This window comes from Natrix helvetica, assembly GCF_964273705.1.
Source record: "Natrix helvetica genome assembly, chromosome: 3".
In the NCBI taxonomy this organism is placed as follows: Eukaryota; Metazoa; Chordata; class Lepidosauria; order Squamata; family Natricidae; genus Natrix; species Natrix helvetica.
This window is the reverse complement of record NC_138549.1, coordinates 153,485,205-153,491,806: the sequence shown is the minus strand read 5'-3', so window position 1 is coordinate 153,491,806 and position 6,602 is coordinate 153,485,205. Positions and strand designations below refer to the sequence as shown.

At 39.0% G+C, this 6,602-nt stretch overlaps 1 pseudogene across 1 annotated transcript; it reads left to right on the top strand.

Moving 5' to 3' along the window:
• Nucleotides 1-547: 547 nt before the first annotated feature.
• Nucleotides 548-875, top strand: LOC309389472 (transcription initiation factor IIA subunit 2-like; annotated as a pseudogene). Its single transcript has one exon. The product of its transcript is annotated as a transcription initiation factor IIA subunit 2-like (transcript).
• Nucleotides 876-6,602: the final 5,727 nt, after the last annotated feature.

The window sequence follows — 6,602 nt, the reverse complement described above, 5'->3', positions numbered from 1 at the left end:
TGCTTCTCTGGTAAAATGTATGAAAGCATTTGAATGTTTCCTTACCATAATTTTTTTTCTCAGGTGGATGGCAATGAGTTGAAGCTGCAGAATGTGTTAGAACTAGAATTTCTCAAAGTTTAATGCAGTCCTATTCATGTGCTCAGTCCTGGTCTGTCTGGACATAAAATTATATAGTGGCATTGAAAATTAAAGACTCTGAGACTCTTAACTTGTTAATTTCTGCCATATGTTAATGTTTTTTATACTTGCCTGCACATTCTGTAGGTGGTGTATAACAATGGATATGTAACATATGTTGAAAACTCCAAATGATGTCAATGTGTGGCTTAAAATCCCTGAGTCCATCATTTTATGTCTTCCTTAATGGTCCTTACTTGAAAGCACCTTAGATTATATTGGGTGGTGTCAGAAGGAGGCAGGGATCGGAGCCGGTGGTCCATTGGAGGTCTGCAGGAGCCTGGCAGGTGCCTTGTGGGCAAGAGATCGTTAGTGAAAATCAGATAGTTTCAGATCTGTGGATGATCAGCATCTGTCTACCTGAGCCATGGCTTACCAACTGTATAGAAACACTATCCGGGAAAACAGTCTTCAAGAAAGCCTGGATGAGCTCATTCAGTCTAGCAGATCACACTTCAGCTTGCTCTTCAAGTCCTCCTAAAGTTTGACAAAGCTATCAGTCCTGCATTAGCACAGCGGGTCAGAAATAGAGACAATTTCAGGGGCTCTCTGAACACGTACAGGTTTTGCGACAACATTTGGACCTTCGTACTGAATGATGTGGAATTCAGAGAGGCTACCGAGGTGGTGAAAGTAGATGAAGTCAAAATTGTGACTCTGACGGGAAAAATACAGGTTCCAATGCTGCAGAGTGAAGGGGAATCGGGGCCGCTGAGCCCATGTGGACTGGAATGGGCAGGGCTTCCAGGGGAGCAGCCTGGACAAAGAAAAACTGTCAGGAGTTGTTTTAATAATGCAGGTCTTTTCTGGAAGTCCTCGTGGAGCTGTTTATTTTTATTTTTATTTATTTTATTTAGTTTGTCAAACATGTACGAGATAACAGATATAAGTATAAACATGGACATGAACAAAGAAAATGAGTACAAATAAATGGGGACAGTAGGACAGGGATGGTAGGCACGCTGGTACACTTATGCACGCCCCCTTTACCGACCTCTTAGGAATGGGGTGAGGTCCACAGTAGACAGTTTAAGGATGAAGCTGTGAGGGTTAGAGGATGTAACAAGGGAGACAGGTAGAGCATTCCAGGAGCTGACCACTCTGTTGCTGAAGTCATATTTTCTGCAATCTCGTTTGGAACGGTTTACCTTGAGTTTATATCTATTGTTTGCCCGAGTATTATTGAGGTTGAAGCTGAAGTAGTCATTGGCAGGTAAGACGTTGTAGCAGACTCCTTGTAGCAGAGGAGTCAAGTACTTTTCTCGTGAAATACTTCTGGACCCACTCAATTGTATTAATGTCCGATATACTGTGTGGATTCTAGGCAGATGAGCTCTATTCGAGACTTGGTCTGGCAAAGGTTTTGTATGCCCTAGTTAGCAGTACAATGTTACCAGAGAAGAAGCTTCACAAAATTAGATTAACAACTCTTAATGCCTTTTTGGCAATGTTGTTACAGTGAGCTGTTTTACCAAGGTCCCATAAAGCAGCGCAGAGCATCGGCTCGGTGTCAAAGATAAGCAAGCTTGTGGTTTGTTTGTTTTTTTTTAAAAAAAGAGGATTAAAAATAAAGATGAAACCTACATAGCTACTTTTGGGTTCATCAAGGTCACCAATAAATATTTTATTTAAAACTTTAAAAAAATATTATATGTATATTAGCATTTTGTATTACTGGACCTTAATAAACCAAGAACATGACTGATTAGAGGTAGTGAATGTTACACTCCAGCTCATCTTATTTACATGGAGCTTGATTGGAAGGTGGGAGTGGGGGAACAGAAACTAACGTTTTCTGTATGTTCCTGAAAGAACTGTGATGAATTACTGCATCATTCTGGTTTAAATTAGATTGTCAGGCAAAGGAGAATAATTATACCAGGGACTTCAGTGCTCAAACTGCTTTTCTCTTATTTTTATTTCCAAGTTGGAAATACTTCTGTAGAGTCATCTGAGTGAAGTGGATAGAACAAAAAGAAACAGATATATGTAAAATATAAAGCAGAACTGCTGTATAATTACACTTTATTCATTGTCCAGTGGTACATGACATTTTTTTATTTGGTGTTTGAATTCCCACTCTTAATCAACAGTATTCCCATAAAGGAATTAGGGATTGATGATGTGTGGAAATCAGTCTTCCAAAATCTCTGAAGGTTTTTTTTTTTTTTTTGGCAAATGTTATTTCCTTTTAAATCTATCTCTTTTTATATAAGGAGTTCAGGGAGCCATACATAGTTTCTTTAATTTTATCCCCATAGCAACAAGTTTTCTAAGTAAATTGGTCCCCAAATCACCTAGTGAGCTTCAATGAAGTTGAACATTCCCTGGTTGTAATTCAGCAATGTAACCCAAGGTTAACAATCCTTTTTGGCTTTGGGGGCTCTACTACAATAGTATATATTATCTGTGAACTATCACAGAAGTAATAGGACTGAACTTTTCACTTTTTTGTGTGTGTTTTGTGAGTTGGAGGAGTTAACAATATAAATTTTGCCCAATTAAAAAAATGAAATCGTTAAATATGCTTAGATCTTTAAATCCCCAAAACTAAAAAAATGCAAAAAATATTCAGTTCCACCCACTTTAGAAGGACTTGGGAGTCCAAATGGAGTTTTGTGAATTCTGTAGGTTTTTCAGATACAGATATAGATTAACAGAGTTAGAAGGGACCTTGTAGGTCATCTGGTCCAATCCTCCACCCAAGCAGGAGACCCTATACCATTTCTGGCAGACGGCAATCCAGTCTCATCTTGAAAGCTTCCAGTGATGAAGCTGCCACAACTTCCAAAAGCAGACTGTTCCATTGGTTGATGATTCTCACTGTCAGAAAACTTCTCCTTATTTCCAGGTTGAATCTCTCCTTGATCAGTTTCCATCCATTATTCCTTGTCTGGCCTTCAGGTGCTTTGGAGAATAGTTTTAACCCTTCCTCTCTGTGGCAGCCCCTCAAATATCGGAAGACTGCTATCATGACCCCCGTTGTCCTTCTTTTCACTAGACTAGCCACGCTCATAATTCTGGGTTGCCCTTTCTTGATCTAATGGTTGCGGCCTCCTGATTTTTTTTTAAAAAAACCTTTTTTTCTTTGGAAATTCGGATTATAAAAGGTCAGAATGTACTTGAGCTGTTTTTTCTCTTATGTATCTCTGCAGCCCCATAGGAGGAATTATTATTTCTGCCCTTTGTATTAACTGAATCCATAAAGGGAATGAATAGGAAGTTAGGGATTAACACAATGCCAAGCTACATTCATGGTCTAGCATTTATAGGGGGTTTATTCCTTTCAAAGGACATGAATCTCCTCCTCCTCCTTGGCAGAAAAACGGATTAGTAATTGTGAGGCAAGAATTTCTTACTTGGTTGATTTTTCTTTTTCTTCTTCTTTTCTTTAAAATAACAATAATAAGTATTAACATTTTCTTAGTTCACTGATTCTGCAGGGAAACATAAAAAAAGGAAAGGTGATATTTGTAGTTGTATGACAAAAACTTCACTTCTTTTGACACACACACACACACACACACACACACACACAGAGTGTCACGATGTTAAAAAGTTTGCTAGGCATGAACTGACATTCAAGAGTTAAACTAAGAAAGCTTTATTGCGCAGGTCATAAAACAAAATGTTATCTGAAAGTGATTTATTGCGCACGCGTTACACATTCCAAACTCTCTTCTTCTTTGTTCGGCTGCCAACTTGACAACCAGAGCTTTCATTATCAAAATGTAACAATTAGTTATTTTCTGTTTCATTTACTTTTATTATTTTATTATTAAAGTTTGTTTATTAATTAGAATACTTCTTAAAGACTTTTATTTTTCTCAATATCTCAAAAGATATGTGGAAGGGAATCAGCCACAGTCTATTGATCTCAGATATCAGGCGTTTTTTCCCCTGACACACAGGTCTTTGATCATGCTGCCATAACCCTTCCTTATGGACACTGGTGTGTCTTTGTTTGATATTATGTTGATCAAGTGATCTTCTATAAGAAGAAGAAAGAAGATGATGTCACCTTTCAGGACTGTGATAGTACATGGGCTATTGGCATTTCTCATTCTTTACCTGCTTCATTTTAAGATACTCCATTCCTTTTAAGTCAATGTGAGATTAAAATGGAGCAAGAATGCTGAGCATAGAACTAAATATTTATAAGAGATCAATCATTCACCCGGCTCTTTCAAAAGAGCTCAGATAATTGTATGAATTCCATAGCCTGCTTATGAATAGAATAGAATAGAATAATAGAATTGGAAGGGACCTTGGAGGGCTTCTAGTCTACCCCCCTACTTAGGCAGGAAAACCTACACCACTATAGACAAATGGTTATCCAACCTCTTCTTAAAAACTTCCAGTGTTGGAGCATTCACAACTTCTGGAGGCAAGTTGTTCCACTGATTAATTGCTCTAACTGTCAGGAAATTTCTCCTTAGTTCTAAGTTGCTTCTCTCCTTGATTAACTTCCACCCATTGCTTCTTGTCCTGCCCTCAGGTGCCTTGGAGAATAGCTTGACTCCTTCTTCTTTGTGGCAGCCCCTGAGCTATTGGAACACTGCTATCATATCACCCCTAGTCCTTCTTTTCATCATACTAGACATACCCATGAGAATGTATAGTATAGTCTTTATTGTCGTTGTACAAAATAAATATGACGAAATTGGTTTTAGCCTCACTGGTTCAATCCATGACAACAAATACAAACAACATAAATAGTATAAGGAATAATCCCAGTGCAAGTAATTAGGGGAAAGAGAAAAGAAAAAGAAAAGAAAAAGAAAAGAAAAAGAAAAAAAACTAGTCCACATGTGCGTGGAGTGATTGTGGTTGTGTTTAAGAGTCTGACAGCCCAAGGATAGAAACTATTTTTAAACCTATTTATTCAGCTGGCTATGCTTTGATGTCTTCTGCCCGATGGTAGAAGTGCGAAGAGACACTGACCAGGGTGTGAATGGTGAATGTGAGAATGTTATGGAACTGTTATCCTCTTTCAAAATAAACAAAAAGGGAAAGCTATTTCTTTTTCCTTGAGTTAAATGAGAAGGATTGAAAAAAAAATGCATACGAGATATTTCATGCTGAACTATTTGAAACAGCTGTTTGCCTGACATGGGACATTATGTTTCGGCACCACAACCACTGAATTGATTATATTGCAATTAGCGGGCAAGGGAGGCAGTTTTATTAACCCTCCCGCATTTTATAGGCAACGTGATGGATAGCCTCATGCGTTGAGTTTAGTGTCATAGATCTCGAAAGGACCATTGAGACGACTGAATCCAACATCTTGCCAAATTAAAGCATCTCAAACAACCTCAGACATCTCTGATAAATTTAACTTTTCTGTGAAATTGGTTTCGCTGGGAAGCTATTCTTACTGATAGGAGAAAGCGTGCCTTGTGCATATAACGTTCAGTTGGAATCTGCCTTCCTATACCTTCAATCCATTATTCCATGTCCTCCACTCTTGAATGAGCGAGAAGAGGTCCTGACCTCTCTTTGTGTGACATCTTTTCAGGTTTTTCAAAAGTGCCGTGACGCCCCTGCTCAAGCCTTTTATTCTCAAGGCTAAAAATACTCAGCTCCTTATCCTTCATAAGGTGTAGCTTCCAGTGGCCTGATCATCTTTAGTATGCTTTTCTGAACCTGTTCTTATTTCCCTGAATCCTTCTTATAAGAGCATTTTCTGAAACAGGGTAAAATACTAGAAGTCTGTTCTGACAAAAACAGAACAGAGTGCAACATTTGCTTCCTATGATTTGGAAATTGTTATATCTATTGCTGTAGCTGAAAATTGCATTTGTATCATATGGTTAATTGTAGTTAGTTGGCAGCCAATTAGCAAAACTCCACAATATTATGACATAACTATTCCAATGCAAGGAAGAAGTGGCAGCTAAATGCCCAAAATTTAACTCACCTTGACCATGCTGAATCTTTACTCGGAAAAAACTAGGGCTGCATTGATTCAAATGTGAGATATTGTTTCATCATTATGCCAAAGATAAACTTAAAAAATGTAATTGTTTCATTAGTCAGGTTAGCTACTGTTCAAATGACTGCATGAAACAGTAGGTCATGGGTGTCAAACTCAAGGGGCTGAATCTGGCCTGTGGGGTGCTTAAATCTGGCCCACAGGGCTGCCCTGGAAACAGCAAAGGACTGGCCCGCGGTGCCTCTGCCAGCAAAAACAGAGCTCAGGAGAGCCGCTCACAAGCTCCATTTTCACTGGCAGAGGGTTGCAGGAGGGCATCACAGCTGAAAACGGAACTCGGGAAGACATTTTTGCTGGCAGATAACTAGGGCCACCCAACACGAGTGATGTTTAGCTGGCCATGCCCACCCTGGCCACATATACCCTGCCCCCCCACCCCCCGAGGTCACACACAACCCTGATGCAGCTCTCAATGAAATTGAAT